Here is a 20,906-nt window from a genome sequence, read left to right on the forward strand (position 1 = left end):
AAGCCGCCGAACGCTTCATTACCACGCCATGACCACGCCGCCGAATACATAATTACCACGCCATCATTACGCCATGACCACGTCACCGAATACATCATCACCACGTCATCATTGCGCCGTGAACACGCCACCGAACACATCATTACCACGCCAGGAGTACATCGTGACCACGCCAAGAGCGCGCTATCAACACGCCACGAGCAGCAAACAACCGAAGACCAGGCAGTGGACGAGCGGGATGGCAACACTGTGGTCCCGCAGTGATATGTCATGGCCTCAACCCGGTTACGATCACGCCATAACGCCAAAATAACCACGCCACTAACGCGCCATAGCCACGCCACGGTCACGTTACCGAGAGAACGCACGACGGCGCCACTGGGACAGCAAGACCACGCAATGACCAGACAGCAACCCTACCATGAACACACGACCGCATCACCATGATCATACAATATTGCCAGACTATGACTAACACACTACCATGCCACGACTAATCTATAAACACGCCATGACCACCACAATACTAGTGGAAGAGAACTTAATGATTAAAAGTGTGAATACATAGAAATCGGCAGATTTAATAAATAGGTATGGATTACATAATTCTCAGCAGGTAGGGATTAAAATATATATCAGCGATAAAGCAACAAACAGAATTACACAAACACACAATATTGACTGTCATTATATAGCGCCAATAAGGAACATGAGATTCAATCTAACTCTGGGAATAAAGTGATTATCGATTTAATTAATATATAAAAACTGGCCTTAATCTGCAATATTCCGGAAGCTCATTAAGCAAAGTGTAATATTTATAACATCAAACATTCGCTCACAAACTAATACCTACTAATCAACCATATGGAAAGCCGAGTGTGACTTGAATACTGTAATTAACTTCGCATGAGCTAGTAATATCTATAGAGAAAAACAGCCTGATGATGGGTACCGTTCTATACTCCATGGAAGTGTTGCGAGACAAAACAAATATTGAAGGTAATCTTTTTCATTTCTTGGATTCAATTTTGAGTATAATACCGACATGTCAAGAAAGTGATTGACTGGGATATAATCTGATAAAATATCGGCAAGACACAGGTGATCAACACGAAATAAGATAATAAATTTATTATTTACGAAGAAACCAAAAAATAAATCACTCCATCATTTACATAACTTGGACTCATTGTTAGGTTCACGTTCTTCATATTTAAAGCACATAAATATAATCTAAAATTCACAGCAAAAAAAAAATAAAAATAGCTTATTTCCCATACTGTTCATTTCATTAATTTGCTTCAATGTTGTATTTTTTCTTAAACCACAATTTCTTTTAACAGGTATTACGTATTTGCTTGTGTGTGTGTGTGTGTGTGTGTGTGCGTGTGTGTGTGTCTATTGCTTAGTTTAATAACGTTTAGTAAATGATACTCAAAGATCCAGGCCGTTGAAGCACTTAACTTATATTAAAATAACAAGAGTATAAATAAGCTTGAAAATGTATGGTTTACCGCACGTTTATAAGACAATTTAATATGAAACTAGAAGTTTATAGTTAGGGCCCCGACACATTACGTCATCTGTCGAGGTACTCTGGTATTCATAAAGAAACAACTGCTCATTATACTGTGTAGTTGTCCCTTGAAGTAATTACACATAATTATGAATTAATTCACTTAAACTAAACAAAACTGCAAGTAAGACCACATAATGGTATTGCTACTTTATTATTTATGTCTGAATGTGTGTTTCTCTGGTGGAGTGTGTTGGTTTTTTGTGTAAATGAATGTATATATGTTTGTATGTATGTATGTATGTATGTTTATGTGTGTAGATGTATGTTTATGTGTGTAGATGTATGTTTATATATGAGTGTATATTTGTGTGTGCGCGAAAGGATGTATCTGTTTGTAGGTATATTTGTGTGTTTGTGAATATATTTATATTTGTGTATGTGTGGGTTTTACGAATGAGTATTAATATGTAAGTGCGTTTTTTTGTTTGTATATATCCACTGAGTTTAGTATGAAATATCACCGCAAATTTGATTGGACAAACGATAATAAAGATGAAAAGGAACACCTCCCAGCCGCTTTGATCTACAGCCACATTACTCGGTGCACTCATCTGAGAGAAGCTATTTTTAGAAAGACAAAATGATTTCACTTTCTTTACACCACAGAGTCGTTGCAGACTTTCCAGTTGAATATAGTAATTCTTAATCCTGCTACTTAAAGTCAACATTTGAAAATCGTTGTTTAGAATCTACTGATTAAAAAACAAAACGAATATTTGAGGTTAATTAAAACAAAAATAATCCTGGTCGACAGTAATTTTGTTCTCTTTAAAGGATTAATGGTTTAGGTTAGGTTAGCTTAATCATCTAATCGTTGCTAGTTTAAAATCCGTTTGCTCAGTAAAAATTAGTTTATAATTAGTTTTATCACTTACATAATAGATTGATTACCGAAGGCAAAACTAGTTTAGAAAGTTTGATAAAAATACAATAACCTTTTAAAGTTTATTGAATTAGTTTGATTAGTTTAATCACTTAAAACAGATCTGGTTTAAGGTAATTTTAATGACATGAACAATAATAGTTTAGACTCAATTATTTCACCTAAAATAATTCTGGTTTAAGCTTAGTTCACTAAAACACATATTATCAGTTTAAATGTTACATGTTTTTGTAAAATAGAATCAATATTGGGGTAATGGATATTTACACACTTAAAACAATACTAATTTAGTTAATTATATAAACAATGTCAATCTAGATTAATCTGTTCATCTTACATGACTATTTTAATGATATAAACAATGCTCGTTAAGAGGCAATTTATTCAGGTAAAACAATGCAGGTTTTAACTTCAAGGCTGGTCAACACAGTGAAGGCACATCCCTCGTGGCGCTCCCCTTCCTTGGTCCCTAGTCCATCCATCAGACCTGAGCCCGCCAGTTACCAGTCAGAGGCTACACGCACGACGCTCCCTTCCAGCCACACCCGTCCATCCCCAGCTTAATGAAGCTTAGTTCAGCTTACTACTGACTGAAACCACCTGCCGCTTAACTGCAGCTTAGTTCAGCTTACTGTTGACCTCAACCACCTGCAGCATAATGTGGTTTATAGTTCAGCTTGGTGCCGAATGCAACAACCTGCAGTTTGATGCTGCCTAATTCAACAAGACACTGAATGCAGCCATCTGCGGCTTGACGCCTACTACAACCGCCTTAGTCATTCCATCCAGCATAATTCAACTTAGCTTTGGTAGCATTCACCTGTAGATTAAAGCCAGCATCAACCGCTTGTAATATAATTCTGCTTAGTAACGACGACAACCACCTTCAACTTAATTGTTTATGCTATTAGTCACAAACGCCTGTTGCCTGAGGGATACACATACAGCCACAACACACAAGCACATGCACTTAGTCTCCCTGCAGCGGTCTGGGTGCTCCAACAGTTAAGCTAGGTTAGGTCAGATCAAGTCTAGGTCAGGTCAGGGAGGTTAGGTAAGATTAACTTAATTTAGATTAGGTTAATTTAACTGAATTTACATTATGTTAGGTCTCATAAATCATATAGTTCGCTTTAATCTGTGTGAAAAAAGTGACCCTGACCTAACCCTACCTAAACTAACCTAACCCAACCTGAACTAACCTAATCCAACCTGAAATAACCTAACTCACCCTGAACTAACCTAATCCAACCTGAACTAGCCTAATCTAATATGAGGTAACCTAACCTAAACTGAGCTAACCTAACCTAACCTAACCTGAACTAACCTATCGTAACCTAATCTTACCTGAGCTATCCTATCCCAACCTGAACTAACCTAACCCACCCTGAGCTAACCTAACCCAACCTGAGGTAAGCTAACCTAACCAAACTGGGGAGCTTTTACACATATCTGAGATATTGTACGTATGGAAGGCTACAGCTAGTGTGGGAGGGGCGGCGGCAGCGTTTTTCTGGCGCTGGCGCTTATCTGTCTCGTCCATGAGGGTAATATGACCAGTTCAACGTGGTTGGTCATGGTGGAGGGGACGGAGGAGAGGTTGGGGACATATGGCTATTGGCAGGTTATGGTATGGAACTCCTCATATGAGGACGGTACTCTGATAAATGAGGAGGGAGGGTGAGTGGGTGAGGGAGGGGTAAGAGAAGGACTGATGGGTGTAGGAGAGGGTGAGAGTATGAGGGGGGGTTTGAGAGGGACTGATGGGTGAGGGAAAGGGAGGGGTGAGAGGATGAGGGAGGGTTGAGAGAGGAACTAATGGGTGAGGGAGAGGGAGGGGTGAGAGGATGAGGGAGGATTGAGAGGATCACCAACCCAACACAACAGCCCACAACCCAACCTGATCCTGGTCTGTGATTCTTGGCGCCATCTGCTCACCCTTTGGATGTCACCAGGCCTCGCTTACCATGCTCACCAACACTTCACCAACCCAACCCAGCAAGTCTCTCCTATCCCTCACATATATCCCACCAAGGCGGTTAAACCAAGGTCAGCAAGCCTCTCCTCCCATCATAGACTGGTTAACGGTCGTTTTTTTTAAATAAACAATTTTCCTTTGTTGAAAATGTGCTGAGTTTTACTATGATATAATAAATTTTACGAAGTAATTTTAAAATATGGAGATATAAGCCTCTAAAGTCAAACAAAAATAGGGACTTTGAAGCTTGCTGAAAAGCCTATTTTTGGTGAGTGAGCGAAACTAGTGCACTTCCTATTAGACCTCATATGATATCACCCTTAAGAGGCGACAGGGACAAATTTTAACACATCTAGATTAGTCTAGGCTGTGAATAGCAGTTGAAGAAAACGGGAAACTTGAGAGAATGGGATTCTGCGCATAAGAGCTCCTATTGCCTGTGCCGTGTTATGGAGTACCTGAGTTTTAAATCAGGGGTCATTCCTTTCCAAAACCTACTTCAGGAATAGTAGGGGGAAGGAGCTGAAGGAAGGGCGGGATTAAGTGTGTGCACTAGCTTTGCTCACTCGCCAAAAATAGGCTACTCAGCAAGCTTCAAAGCCCCTATTTTAGTGAGATGAGCTTGCTAGTGTACTTGCTATATTCCACAGGAAAGTGGGTGCTAGGATGTAAGGGGAACAGTGAGCACATGCAGGACCATTTTAATTTTATTTATTCTTAGATTAAGCTACATTAATTTGTTTTTACTAGCGTGCTGTCTGTGGGTCGAGGGGTGAGACCCATTGCCACGCAGGGTGCGTCTGACACCTGGTGAGACAGGTATCTAGCTATGAAGCAAGAGGACGATTTCCACTGACCCCCTTCCCAGACCTGTGAAAGGAAGTGGGTCCTCAGGAAGGCCAGTGAAGCCGCTATACCCCATACGTTGTGGAACGTGGGGTCTTCCCAGGGTCAGCCTCCTCTATAACCTGCCGTAACCTGTCTGCCAGTCCTCTGACTGACAGCGGGCGCCCACACCGAGGATGAACGAAGAGATGATGCTGGCCAGTGGTGTAATTGGCTGTAGCGGAGAGGTATTGGTGGAGGGTCCCGACAGGGCAGAATCGGTGGTGCTCACCCTCCACCTTCCATGCCAGAACCACTACTGGCTGGAACCTGTGATTCTCCCGCTCATTTTTCGCCAGGGAGGTGGGAGAAGGTGTCAGGGACACTGCAGAATCTCCTTGAGCGAATGGGGTCCAGTGGTCGAACCTCGTGAGTGTCTTGAGCTAGGAGGACCTGAAACCCGTGGCCAGCGCTACTAGGAAGAGGGCCTTCTGTAGTAGGTGGTTCTTTGACGACCGGATGGTGACTGGATCCTGGGGTGAGACAGATATCAGATTAATCCATGTCATGGTAAGACCTTCATAGTAACAAGAACATAGGAAAAACAGACAACATAAGGACAGTGGCCCTTAGTCTAGGTTTTCAGTATAGTTTACAGGACTGAAGGAGCCCAGATGAGTGAGGACTTTCTCCAAGGTTCAGAAGATACAGGGTGGTCTAGCAGGTGGTCGCTGGTGGAACAGGCCCTGCTTCAGCAGGGTAACCGACCTGTTGTTAACCTTCACCCTGCACCCGTGAAGGCAGCCAGGTGGACGGAAAGGGTCGAGATAGACCTACCTTGCTCGTGCGCTAGAGACGATAGGAACTGTAGTACTACACTTTCACTGGGCGTGGGAGTTCCTTGTTCTTTGAGGTACTGTTGAAAGGCTTTCCAGCCGGACTCGTATTGTCGAGTAGTGGAGGGTCTTAGTCCTGATAAGATGTCCTCCACGACAAGCGAAAACAGTCTGCCCAGGGAGGCACTGAGAAACTCCACGTGTGTAAGTGAAGTGACCACTGTAGCCTGGCAACGAGGAGATCAAAGATGCAGGCGTTCCCCAACATCAGTGAATACGGACACCATCCGAGTAGCTCTGAGAACCATGGTTGAGCCGGCCATTAAGGGACCAGGACGAGGACCTTCCCCTTGAAGCTGCGGAGCTTGTGGCAGACCCATAGCAGGACCTTGGAGCAAGGGGGCGGGAACAGGTGGATGTAGGTCCACCTATTCCAATCCTCCGTGAAGGCGTTAGGGCCCCCATGTGGTGTTGGCGTCAACCGACTCAAGTAAGCTGGGAGTTGAGCGGATGTTGAAGAGGCAAAGAGGTCCACCTCCGGCCGACCCCACCTCTCTATTAGTGACTGAAACACACTCTGGCATAGTGTCCACTCCACTGACGTCCCCTTGAAGCAGGAGAGAGCGTCGGCCCAGCCGTTCTTGATCCACGGGATATGGAGAGGGGACAGGTGGATACTCCAGTGGTGTATTTCCTTGAAGATCTGCTCTGAGAGTGACAGCAATTGGGCTGAGCGGGATGTGTCCTGCCTGTTGAGACAGAAAACGGCTGCTGTGCTGTCCATTTCGAAGCAGATGGCCTCGTCCTGGGTAGTCTGATTGTCCTCCAGGAATCTCCACGCCACGTACAGCTCTCGCACGTTGATGTGAGCCGCCCTCCACTCGTCTGTCCAGCTCCCGAACTGCTGGTGACCCATGGAAGACTGGTGCCCACAGCTTACGTCTGAGGCATCCGATGCTACGAATAGGGTGGGCGCTGGTGGGACCCAGAGTGTCCACCAACGCAGGGCGTCGCGAGACAGCCAGGGGCGTAGAAGGGCGGACAAGTGAGGGGGCATGGGAGTGAGAGATCCCTGGGTTCAACCGGGATGGCCGCGTTGACCTCCCTGGTCAGGCGGTGGAGAAGCAGACGAACCAGAGGTACCACCTCTGCGGCATAGTTGAGGGAGACTAGGAGGGTCTTCCACTGGCGGCGAGTGAAGCTGGCCGATATTGAGGCGACAAAGAGGTGCCAGAGTATTCGTCGTGCGTTGTCTGGGGAGAGGCGGAGGGAAGCCGTAGAGGTGTCCCACTCTATCCCCAGCCACACCAGTTGTTGTGATGGTGATTCTGAAGCCCATGCCCTCCGCCGTGGCCAGTGTTACCCTGGTGCTTGATTCGCCTTCTTCCTTGGACGAGGCCGAGAGCAGTCAGTCGTCCAGGTACATGAGGACGTCTACCTTTCGGTGGGCGAGCTCCCTGGCCAAGACCCTCACGATTCTGGTGAAGACTCTCGGAGCTAGGGAGAGACCGAAGGGGAGTCGGGTTAATTGAAACACATCCCCCTCCACCTGGAAGGCCAGAAACTTCCTGAACCTCCTGTGGAAGTTAGCCAGGCCCCCTGTTTGAGATGGAAGCGGACCTGAGCTACCGACACCATTCGAAAATGGTACGGCTTGATATGCGTTAAAGGCGGCTAAGATCCACCACCCATCTCTCCCTGTTCGAGTCCTTCTTGGGGACAGTGAATAACCGGGAGAAAAAGACATGTCCTGTCCTCTCCACTTCCCCCTTTTTGCAGCATGGACTGGTCGTGCTCCTTTATGTGACTATTCACTTTGGTCCACTTGCTGTGTATCCGGAGTGGAGGCGGGCGGATCCATGGCCAGGTGAGGCCTTGCCTGACGACCCTCGATTCCCAGCCGCCGGAAGGCCAGGAATCGCCCCAACCAGAAAGGAGGCCCCTCTCCGTGTGGAGGCGAGTCTGGAAGCGAGAGTAGATAGGGCCTCGTAGACGCCGGATGCCGAGTCTGGGTGTAGGGAGTTAGAGTTGTCAGCCAGTGCCTTCACCCAGACGCAGAGTTGGGCCAGCCCTGCCATAGTGGAGAGGGTGAGGCCGCCTTCTGCCTTTCCAGGGCGTCCTTGGTCAGGGTGGGCTGGGCTACCTGAGAGGCCTGCCATGGGAGAGAGGACTTGATTAATTTCGGAGTCCACAGGAACTCCATCAACTAGTCTGGCACCCGGTCATCCTGGGAGGATAATACTACAAGGGCAGGTGAGGGGGAGGTGATGGGGGAGCTGTTCCTTCCAGCAGCCACCGTCCAGATCGACTGGAGGTCCAGGCCCACCTTATCCCACGGAAAGCGGGCCTGGCCGGCCGCCCGGGCACACCTCCTACCGTCCTGTAGCGTTGCCACTTGGAAGGACCTGCCGTGGACAGCACGGAACAGGGGGCCAGAGAGTCGAAGGTGTCCAGGGCCGGGACCGGGAACGTTCCTGACAGGGCTGGGGCCATCTCCCTTCTCGACAGGCGGAGCCTACTTGTAAGCCCCCTGGCTGATGATGTCATCAGGTGTCTTAAAAGAGAGGGGAGCGCCCGCCGGTGTGGGGAAGGTCCCTTCTCCTGATGAAGGCCTGGGCCTTGTAGGGGCTGGAGAGGTTGCTGAGACCGACTTCTGGTCCAATTCAGAGTAGTCAGGCAGCCCCTGTGAGGACCCGGCCCTCCTTGGCTCAGAACCGGACTCCGAGAACACTGAGGGGTTCGTAGACGGGGAGCGAGGGCGGGATCTCCGTGCCACAGGATGTTGGGTGGAGGGGGCTTGGGCCTGCTGCTGCTGCTGCTGCAGCTTCTGCACCTGGAAACAGGAAGACAGAACCTCCAACATCTCCAGTGGTAGGGCTGGGGGTGCACTGCCTGGGTGGCCAGAATCTCCGATTGCGACATCTGGGCGGCTGGGGCCGGCCTAGACGGAGCGATGGAGAAGGTAGAGGGGACGTCTTCCCCGGCAGCGCCGGGGAAGGTCGCCTGGCCCCGGAGGGGGGGAGAGAGCTGTAGGAGGGCGGCAGGAGAGAAGGGTCCCTCCTTGCCGAGTTACCTGGCGAGGGCTGGTGAAGGTAGAGGTCCGGAGGGGGTGAGGATCACCTCTCCAAGGACACTCTGGGCTGCAGGGACAGCTCGTCTGGGGCCCTGGTAGAGTCGCCTGGTTCGAGGACCGCCGCTTCCTCCTTGCGAACCCGCTTCCCTTGTGGCCGCTGTTCTTAGGCGACCTGGGGCGGTGGTGCCTGTGGTAGGAGGACTTAGCGGTACTCCCGGAGAGGTGATGGTGGCGACTGGAGGAGGAGTGAGCACTCGACTCACGGAAGGGCGAGAGGGAGCGCTGTGGAGAAAACTGAAGCCCCAGGGAGGGGAGAGGTGGGTTCGGCGGTGGCCGACTGGGAAACCGGAGGGGGGGGACTCCGGCCTGGGGTCCTCGGTAGAGTGGACTCTCCCCGAGGGGTCTCGGTGGCTGCACATCCGCAACCAGGAACAGAGATCCTGGTCGAATACCTAGGGGCTGAGCAGGGCACCATCTGGGGCTGAGGAGAGGGCGATGGTGAACAAATTTGGCGAAGAAGAGAGGCCAGCAAACCGGCGTGAAAAAGAACATGAAAGGGGAAGACGGAGAAGAGAAGGGAGGAGGGGAGAGGGGTCAAAGAAACCACCCTCCCGCACACCTGCCCCACCCAAACCCGACCGAAATGAGTGGCCGTCTCCAGTCCGAGAACATAAAGTGAGCAAATAAGTTCGACAATGCAACGGAGTGCAGACTCAGCGCATGGTCAAGGCTAGGGAAATACAAACAGGAGAAATAACACAAAGGAGCAGGGAGGAAGGGGGGGGGGGGCTACAGACGCCTCTCCATGCTAAAATAACCCGTGCCAAACAAAGAAACCGTGTAAGGACTCGGCGTGTGGGCCTGGACGAGAGAAAACACAAACAGAGGGAGATGGAGAATGAGAATGAAAAGGAGGAAGGAGCACTTGCTCGGAAACCACAACACGTGGTTACAAGGCAATGGAAGGAGGAAAATGGCCCAAGCCAGGGGGGCACAGACACAAGCCACCAACTTGAACCTAGAGAAACAACACTCCCCCTCCTAGTTAACAAGAAAGAAAACATTCTAGCCTGCTGCAGACGTAAAAAAAGCACAGGGGGTGCGGAAGGACATCAGACACTAACCATAATGTGAGAAGCTGAAGCAGGAGAAGAGTCTGATTTGAAACTCAGGTACACCGTAGCACGGCGCAGGCAATAGGAGCTCTTATGCGCCGATTCCTATTCTCTCGAGTTTTCCGTTTTCTTCAACTGCTAGTTGCAGCCTAGATAATCTAGATGTGTTAAAACTTGGCCCTATCACCTCCTAAGAGTGATGTCTTTTGAGGTCTAATAGCAAGTGCATCAGCAGGCTCATCTCACTAAAATAACTGTGTGACAATGCCCACGCTGAAGTCAAGAGTCAGGAAAATCTACTTGCTATACAGACGGTGTTGACTCTGGTGCTGACTCTGCTCCTGTAATTAATCATGGCAAAATCAGTACATAATTAACATTGGTGCTTTGTACCAATGTGCAAAAGTACGAGTATATGCACGCCAGAAAAAAGTTTATTTCTGTGCCAAAACAAAAAGAAACCAGGAAACTGTGGTGGCGCGCAGAGCATCGGGAGTACACTATCTCCGCAGAAAAGAGTGGAGAGCCTATTAATGTAATATATAAGCTCAACTGAATCTTCCAGACCTCCTGCAATTGCTTGCAAAATGAGGAGTCATAATATTACATATGAATAATTTACTTTTTATGTTACTTAATGGAAGGATTTTTTCCGCTGAAATACAGCTACCTATAATATATTCAGTCGTTGAAGCCTTATTGATCCCACATGCCTGGCAAAATAGTACCTTTACCGATAATGATATCAACTCGTGGTAGGTTTCTCGGATCTGCCTTAACATAACCAAGAAGTAGTTCTCCATCTTTTCCTGAAGTTGTTCCATTCTGTAATTGTGTGTAAATGAAGCAGAAAGTTAGATCAGCAACCTGTGACTTGGTCACAATTTTTATGATGCCATATGGCAACAGGGTCTATCATTAGACAACATAATGCTTCCAATATCTTCCCAGGCGGAGGTACCTCCCTGTTTAATAGCTGCCTACTACCTACTATAGTGATAGTATAACTTAATTTTCCCGATAATATAAGTTGTAAACTATAAATGTCATGTGTGGCAGCTCTCGACAGTAAATGTTTCTAATGACAGCCTTAAAGCAACAAAATCTTGTACGTTATTTTCATCACATTATCATCCATAAAACAACTAAAATAAAGTTATAAATTGGTAATATAACGCAAAATTTTCCAATGTTTTCACACATTGGGTATTGCTTTCTGATGTGATAACCGAGAAGTACTTCCGTTTAGAACATTAGTTGTCAACATTGGTACGATAAATTAGCCTTAAAACACATTTTTAATACACCTTATAACTGTGTTAATGTAAACAATTAAGCCACCAATTTATATGATTGTCCTCGCAAGATATATTCGCCGTTCCGCGTGGTAATGGAATTTTCACCCTCCTTTTGGTTCTTTCCTTTACTTAAACATCGTGGCTTAACCTCACAGTTTAAACCTATAGTTTATCTTCACACCTTAACCTCACAGCTTAATCTCATAGCTTAACCTCATGACATAACCTTACACTATAACCTCACAGCTTAACTTTACAGTTTAACTTTGTAGCGTAAGCTCATGACATAACTTTACAATATAATCTCACAGCTTAGCTTTACAGTTTAACTTCATAACTTAACTTCATGAAATAACCTTACAATATAACCTCACAGCTTAACCTTAGAGTTTAACCTCATAGTTTAACCTCACATTTTAAACTTACAGTTTTTCTTCACAGCATAACCTCACTTTTTAATCTGATAGCTTAACCTCATGACAAACCGTAGAACATAATCTCACATCTTAACCGCACAGCTTAACCTCAGAGCGTAACATCCTAGCTTAACCCCAAATAGCCTCAGAGCTCAATGGTGAGAATAAACAAGTAATTGTCGCATGATTGGAATACTTAACCCTCGTCCTTGGTCAAGTGTTAGTTGTGCGGGCACCAGAAGGAGCGCCATGGTGTGACCGTGTGTGTATAGTGAGCAGTGCAAAGCTGGCTCCCGTACGTCTGGGGAGTCGTAATAACCTGTGCCTTAAGGCGAGGTGATGCGACGTAAGGACAGAGGATAGGGGACAGTTGCACCGCCATACTGTTGTGACAAGTAAGAAATATCTAATATCTGAATTCTGATACTTTACATTTGATTGCAGTGTCATTGAGATAAACAAATGCATCCTGTCTGCGATAGTGTGTGGACATAGTCATGCTCTCCATATCAACTTTGGGCCAAACCTGGTCAATGATGAAATGTGCCATAGCATGAGGAGAAATGGAATTTCTATGCGTGTTTGTGTGCCCAAACAATAGACTATGGACTTATCTCAGAATCCGAATTATCACGCCACCACCACCATAACACTTGACCCACACCACACTCAATAAAGCTATCAAACTGGGAGGTACTACTGTCTGGGAAGCATAGTGTGTTGTCTAATGGTAGACCCTGCTGCCATTTGGCCTCAAGAAAATTGTGACCGAGTCTCAGGTTGCTGATCATACTTTCTGCCTAATTTACACATAATTGCAGGGTCTCAAGTGTTTCTCTTACTATTGACAACACAACATTCATGTATCGTTTCTCACTCGTGATCTTTTTTTTTAGTCTCTGTTTTTATTTGTGGTTCTTTATTATTATTATTATTATTATTATTATTATTATTATTATTATTATTATTATTATTATTATTAGGTGTAGCAGTAGTATATTTTCGCCCCATAGGCCCCGATGTGCTCGGGTGGCTAATCCCCGTAAAAAAAGAAAGATAAAAAATATTTTTACTGTGTAACCAACTGTTTAGTCTTACATTGTCCACTGCAGGGCAGGAATTTTTCGCTCCACGTTAGATGGGTGAAAAGCGTCCATACTACATCAATAATTAATCTATGTAAATGTTGCCGGACCATGTAATGAGTCAAATAATATTATTGTAGTCCCAGGCTACTGTGTGTACAGTCAGCCAAATATTATTCTGCACCTTTACTGGTTCCTACAGTATGACACACCGGACCAAGAATTCTGAAAACACTTATGAGTCAAAGCGGATGTTGGTAGTCCTGGCTTCCTGAGTTGTCAGTTACTCTGTAGATGGTATTTACCAAAAGGTGTTTCAGTGTGTCTGCGTGCACAATGTGTTACATACGAAGATAGCAGTTAACATCATATAACTATATTTATAAAATAATCGAATTAATATCAAAAGCAATTGCCATTGCCGATCAATTTTGGCAACATAAATCTCTATGAGTGAATGCTTATCATTATATTAGTGTAACAGACGTAACCACCCAGTCACGTCTTAAGCCCCCCATAGACGGTGCGACCGCTGGTTCCGGCTCCGTCCTGCTTCCGGCTTGCCCCCTAAAATGAGCTGCCCACAGACTTTCCGGCGGCCTGTTCCGGCAAGCTTCAGTTTTGCCAGGCTGTTATATTGTGCAGATGTGGCCTCTTCGCTCGAAGATCTGACTTTCTTAACGTTAGGAGCTACTGCTGCGGTTTACGCTGTAGCAGAAATAGAGAAACCAAAGAGAAGGAGAAGGAAGTGGGTGAAACAGTGGCTGAATGAACTATCTCATGACTCTTTACTTAACGAATTGAAACTCGAACCAGGGGATTAGTTCAATTACCTCAGGATAGATGAGGAAACTAACTTAAAGTTATTGTCTTTGCTGTCTCCATTCATAGAAAAGCAAGATACGCGTATGCGGACGAACATATCACCACATGAGAGATTATTAGCTACTCTGTGATTTCTAGTCACTAGTCGATCCTATGAAGACTTGAAAATTTCTACCCTTATATCTGCACTATCTCTGGGCATAATAATACCCGAGACATGTAATGCCATTATACAAGATTTACAACCAGAGTATATGAAGGTGAGTAACATGATGTTTATACAAATTCAAGGCAATGTTTAAGAAAATAAAAAAAATCCAGTCCATTAATATGATATATTTGCAACATGGTAATAAAACTCATATCACATATGGTATTGTATTTTCAGCATTCATCATAAAAATAAGAATTCACATCCATTATATAAGAAACTCGTGAAAATTATAAACTGAAAATAGCAGCTTTAGGCCTACGTAAACATGTAGTTTCCTACATGCAGCAATAAGAAAATAGCATGCATGTTGCATGATTTTTGCTAGTATTCCTTGCATTTCAAATCAAAATCAAAATCCTCAGTGATAAAATGAAGATTCTCACCAAAATGATGACTTTAAGCATAAATTAGAACATAAATTTTATGGAGGTAAAGTAGCCTGAAATAAGAAAGGTTTTTAAAAGAACTTAATGCTATTCTATACATGCATGATGAAAATCATAACTCAGCTTCGTGAGGCATAAACTCAGGAAATTAAACAAACGAAAATGACATTGTAGTGGACGTCTCCCCTACAAACTGCGTAGCTGCCACCACCTGCTACGGCATTCCGACGTGCCGTATCCTAGCAATGAAACCAGGAACCGGCGACTTTCTGGGTTTTCCCAACATGACTCATAGCGGCTGCTGCTGGGTATATAAGCTCTGTCTCTCCATTGAGATTCATTCTGACCATTCTTCTTGAACAAGCAACACCTCCTCCTCCGCCGCTGCCTGGCTGCCTTAGCTTCTCCTCGCCTGCCTGGCGGCCCTCGCTCCCGCCAGCGAGCATGGCGACCCACCAGCTGTCCTTCTCTGAGCTTCCTCACCAACCAACTCTCATTCTGCCCATCTTCCTGAACAAGCAACACCTCCTCCAGCAAGCTCCACGCTGTCTATCATATAACTTATATATTATACAAGAAAACCACATTAGAGTTTCCTTCCATTCTTAGTGCTAGACAACATTAATATATCGATACCCCTACAACATCATCTGGCCTATAAAAAAGTGTTCTTTTCTGTAAACCGAAAGAACACACTTAGAATTAATTTTGTTTTGGCAACAGTATCTCTGGTGGCATTTACATCCTTTTCTTTAAGCTTCTCTAGAAGTATATCATATGCAGCATTTCGTTTTCCTTTATCACTATAGTCTTTCGACTTTATCTTCCAGAGGCACGGGTATTGTTTGTATAATTTGATGAATTCCTCCCAAAAATCTTTGTCATATGATGTGCTTTTCATTTTCTAGATGTTTACTCACTGGGAGTTGCTATGAGACTGATCGTACGACAGCTCCACAGACAATCCGTCAGGTCGGCGCCTGAAGTGGGACGGAAGGGAGAAATCTGGCGCGGACAGATTCTGAGCTCGCCGGTCCGGCCGCCGGATTCCGCCCACAATTGGCAGTACGATGCCCCCTACACGATCGGTTTTAATTACGATTCCCGCAGACGGATCCGGCGGCCGACGTATCGTCTATGGGGGGCTTAAGACAAGCTGATAAGGTTCTAGCATGGGTTAATAATATGCAGTAGAAGGGTCGCGACTGGTATGGTCGCATGTTATTTTGGTGCGGAAAATGAGGTTGATATTCATGGCAGATGGAAGATGAGGTATATTACAACAGTAGTATATAAACACTGGAATTGCTTTCATTGATTCTCTCATAATATATGTTCAAATATCCTAACCTAACCTAACCTATGATAGGGAAACACGTGCAATTTGTGATTGTCATTTTATTTCTATCAATATTTAGTGCAGGTGTAGCAGTTAAAATTGAAGTCAAGGTAAAAATGAAGTGTTTGCCCAACATATCGTATGGCACTCCCGGCAGAACGCTCTGTGATTCCGTGGTGAGCAGAGCTGGTGAGTGGCGACTGATAGTAGCATTATACTGTATTCGACTTCCCTTCGTTTGGATGTATAATAATTTAATTAATTAATTGAGGTGTTGGTAGTGAAAATGCCGTGAAGCCAGAAATATTATAAAATATATAGAATAAAGGGAAATAAATAAAATTGAGTCCAGTGCATAAGTGGTATAATAGGCTAGTAAACTCTGATAATACAATTAATTAATATAATTTTTAAAATTTAATTTACTGGTAAACATAAAAGTCCATCAGTTTTTTAGTGGAAATTAAATAGTAAATTCGATGGTGTGAAGAATGAACCTGGTAGAGGTGTGGTTATATTAGCGAGGAATTCTCTTATTTCTCTTGTAGACAATGTAAATTTCATGAATGGTCATTTGTATGATAAAGCGGTATGGTGTGAGATCATTATGAAAAGGAAAAATATATTAATTGGTGCTGTGTATAGGGCTCTTTTTACAAGTCGTGAGAAAAATCTTTTATTGAATTACCTAACCAAGTTGTTTCCTTTCCTCGTGGACGTAATGCTAAATCTCCTTGTTTTGCTCTACTAGATACTATTCCTGTTGTAAATATGTCTTCTCATGGATGTTTGAACAATCCAAACGTATTCTGCTACATATGTGGGTGCTTTATTGTGCATAAGCAGCAACAAGAAATAACAGCATTCGTGAAAAACGCATATTTTGCCTACTTTGGAGTGAAAATAGGTGATTTGGATAAACCATGGGCGCCACATAAGGTATGTTGCATTTGGTAAGAAAATAGTTAGGCCATTTGGAGTCCCTATGGTATGGTGGGAGCCTAAAAATCATGGTGATGACTGTTGTTTTCCTCTGTGAAGATAGAGGGATATAATGCAAAAAAATAAACAAGGAATCATTTATCCCAAGATTCTATCTACCATGAGACCAGTGCCACGTGGTCCTGAGGCTCCAGTCCCCATTCCGCTAAACGTGTTGCCGTCCGTGTTATCAGAATCTGACCGTGATTCATCGTCAGGTATTACACTTACATACTCCGTTACTCCCGATGGTTTCCTGCCACATGTCAGCATCTGTGCCAACTCTAGCATTGAAGTCACCTAGGAACACAACCTTATCTTCTCTGCGGATAGAGGTTAGCACTCTGTCAAGGTCAGCGTAAAATGCCTCCTTGATGTCATCCTTTGCATCCAGTGTTAGGGCGTATGCACTGATGAAGAAGGCATGATGTGAATGATTTAGTGGGACTCGGAGTGTCATGAGGAGCCCGTTGATTCCAACAGGCATTTCAGTTAGTCTAAGTACGATGGATTGGAGAAAGGCAAAGTCAACTCCTTAAATGTGGTTTCTCTCTGCAGCAGGCTTACCCTTCCAGAAAAAAAGGTCTAGCCGATCACCTGTTCTGCAAGTTGACCTTCGTCTGGAAGCCGGGACTCACTTATGGTTGCTACGTCGATGTTATACCTCGACAGCTCCTTTGCCACAAGAGCAGTTCTTTCAGAATGTTCATTCATGCCAATATCCAGTAGGGTACTGATATTCCATGCAGTGAGCAGTTGGCAAGTACCATGAGCATATATGTTGGGACCCGAAAGATGGTGAAATATGCCTGGCCAGGATGAAGCCAGAGGAAACTCTGGTGAAAGTCCATTGCGATTCTGACGTGCAAATCGATCGTCGGAGCTGGGTATAGGGGCGAAAGATTAAGATTATGTTTTCGACCGCATAAGGGTGACCTTACTGGTGTGGTTGCCCAGTCAGGTTAGTTTTTTAGGTAGGCTAATTTTAGGGCACCTTTTCTAGCTCCCTCTCCATGTGGGGTGAGCAGAGTGGCTCCTGGAAAGGGCTGCTCAGTCGCACAGACAGGACTGGGTTGCACAGCTGCCTAAATCCCAGTGCATAAATGACCATCTTATCTATGCCGCCCATGTGCAGAGTTGTGACTAGAGACTCCCGGCAGTCATCTCTGCCTGTCCACGTCGCCACTTGTCTGCTGTCATAGGACTTTGGGGATGTAGGGGTTTTGAGAACGATGAGTAGTATGATGAGCTGGATGGTAGCTGTTCGTGAGTTGATTTATGTGTTCATCTTGCATTGCCTTCATCCGCCGGTCTCATCGTTGGGTTCCCGTGTTGATCACATCTTCTGAAATTTCCACCGCTGGGGTCTTACTGGATCTCTATAAGCATGTTTGCCTGATGTGTGTGCTCCACTGCAGATTTTCCATTCGGGGTTTACTTCCGTAACCTTATACCAACAACGTTAATCTGCAAGGCAGAGGGGCAGTGGTTGGTAGGCACCAGAGCGCGTTCACATACCGGTGGGCTTATGTGCATTCCCTCTGGGGCCCACTGCTGCTCCGAGATCACCTGCTGATCTAGCCTGGGGCTGCGAGGTACCCAGTTACCGTATATTGCCACGAGGAGGCACAGCAGGAGTCTTATCGGTGAAGAGGCTGTGTACTGACAGGGGAAGACTTATACATGGTTGCTTCCCTGTTCACCACGAGAGCTAGCCAACGGTGTTAGCTGAAAGCGAGAGGAAGCAAGCAGTGCCTGCACTTTAACACTAACATAATGCTGCCACGTTAGACACATTACACCACCCTGTGTACACAAACACACACACATACACACATTCTAATCCCTCGCCTTCCATCGCATGCTTACCTTAACTTCTGTAATTTTCTAGTTTACATGTAATGGTTTGTACAGTCTCAGTATAACAAAGGCGACATGATATGGTCAGCTGTCGTGTGGTTGTGCAGTTAGGCAGTTAGGGGAGGTTTGTGTACTTTGTATGACCGCTGCTGTGGGGTAGATAACACCAAATATGTGTGTGTGTGTGTGTGTGTGTGTGTGTGTGTGTGTGTGTGTGTGTGTGTGTGTGTGTGTATGTATATGTATGTATATATATATATATATATATATATATATATATATATATATATATATATATATATATGACAAATCACTCAGTGAAAGGGAAACAATGTTGCTTCTGAAGATGTCTTGAATAAAGACGAAAGCTAAGGTACTCCATTGTTTCCCTTTTCCTTGTGTGATTTTATCAAGATTTATATATATATATATATATATATATATATATATATATATATATATATATATATATATATATATATATATATATATATATAATAAACGGTTTATTAATAGAGTTGCAGCCGGTGGCTGAAAATATACAAACTTACATAATAAACGGTTTATTTATAGAGTTGCAGCCTGTGGCTGAAAATATACAAACTTACATTTGATTTAGACATAATGATATACTATGCGTTGAATAAATTTACAGGGCTGTTCCGTACATAAATCAGGAGTTGTTTATTAATTTAATGATAGATGGGATGGTGCTGTTCTTATATCTATCAGTGCGGGCTCTTATGGGCTGAATTTTGTTGTAGTGGCGGACTGCGCGAGGTGGGCGGGGGACTGCCGGTGGCAGGAGGTAGCGATGACGACGATGGTGCAGTTGTCCACTGCCAAACCTTGCTAGTGCTTGGCGGTGAAGGTCACTGAGGGATGGCATTTCCAGGGTGGAGAGAGCGTTGTTGTAGCTGGAGTAGTCTCCGCCGAGCATGATCCTGCAGGCCCTTTTCTGTACCTTCTCTAGCTCGCGTTTTTAGGTAGAGTTGAGAGAAGACGACCAGGCTGGTGACGCATACGTTAGTTTGGGGAGAATAAAGGCGTTGTAGATAGTCCACAGCTCTGGCGTGGGTGCCCCAAGTGACCTAAGTCGTCGCAGCATGTAGAGTGGGTACTAGGCTGCCTTGATTGTGTTGTTTACATGGGCCTTCCAGTCCAGTTTGTGGTCTATGGTAACACCCAGGAGTTTGGCGGATTGCACTAACTGGAGAGGATGGGCACCCACTGTGACTGCTGGAGCTTGCACTGGAGTGGTAGCGGTATTGATGTGCGTGACTACGGTTTTGGTGTGGTTGATGGTGACCTTGTTCTCCGTAGTCCATGCCTGTAGCCTGTCCAGAGTGTCTTGTAGCGATGACTAGTCCGGTGCGGTGTTGTCCACTGTAACCCCCACAGTGCAGTCATCCACGTACTTCCACCTGTGAGGAGTGTCCGATAGAGCGTCGTTGATCAGGATCAGGAAGCACAGTGGTCCTATCATGGTCCCCTGGGGAACACCACAGGTGAGGTGTTGGAATGTGGAGACAGAATCCTGGTACCTCACTGCCTGACGACGTTCACTCAAGAAATCAGTGAGCCATGAGACCAGGTTGGTGGGAAGCCCTAGTGCAATGGCTTTGTTGATAACAGTGCAGTGATCAACAAGGTCAAAAGCCTTCCTGAAGTCAACAAGGGCAACGGCCAGTGATGTCTTACGTTTCTCCAGGTTTTTGTGCCGAAAATCCAGGAAACTAACAGAGCAGTGTGATGTAGAGGAGGCCCTCATATTGCCAAATTGCTGTGGATCAATTGACTGATAAATACTAGCAACAGCCCATTCAAAAACAAAGTCTTCACAGAGTAGACTGGGTATGGGGATAATGGCAACTGGCCTGAGGTCACCAGGGGACTGTGCGGTGGTGACCTTGAGGATAGGGGTGACAAATGCGGTTTTCCATTCATTAGGGCATTTGCTTTGTCTGAGGGATGCATTAATAATAGAACAGAGGTGGGTGGCAAGTTCGACTGCAAACTCCTTGTAAATTTTGATTGGGAGGTCAATTGGGGTTGTAGAGCATTTTGATTTAAATTTCAGGAGTTTGTTGGCAATTTCAAATGGTTGAACACTGGGAGGGGAGGAAGGGGAAGTAGGCCAGAGGAGAGCGAGGTCAAGACTGGGTAGGGTATGACATATGGTTGCAAAGTGGTTATTAAATGTCTCAGCT

At 45.2% G+C, this 20,906-nt stretch overlaps 1 long non-coding RNA gene across 1 annotated transcript in view; it reads left to right on the forward strand.

Annotated features, from left to right (window-relative positions):
- The first annotated feature begins 11,798 nt into the window (after window positions 1-11,798).
- LOC121873201 overlaps window positions 11,799-20,906 on the forward strand; it is a 112,090-nt gene continuing 102,982 nt past the window's right edge. The window contains exon 1 of the long non-coding RNA XR_006090206.1: window positions 11,799-12,401. This is a non-coding gene — a long non-coding RNA (uncharacterized LOC121873201). The remainder of the gene's footprint in view (window positions 12,402-20,906) is intronic.

Source organism: Homarus americanus, unplaced genomic scaffold (assembly GCF_018991925.1).
Source record: "Homarus americanus isolate GMGI-L3 unplaced genomic scaffold, GMGI_Hamer_2.0 scaffold32929, whole genome shotgun sequence".
NCBI lineage: Eukaryota > Metazoa > Arthropoda > Malacostraca > Decapoda > Nephropidae > Homarus > Homarus americanus.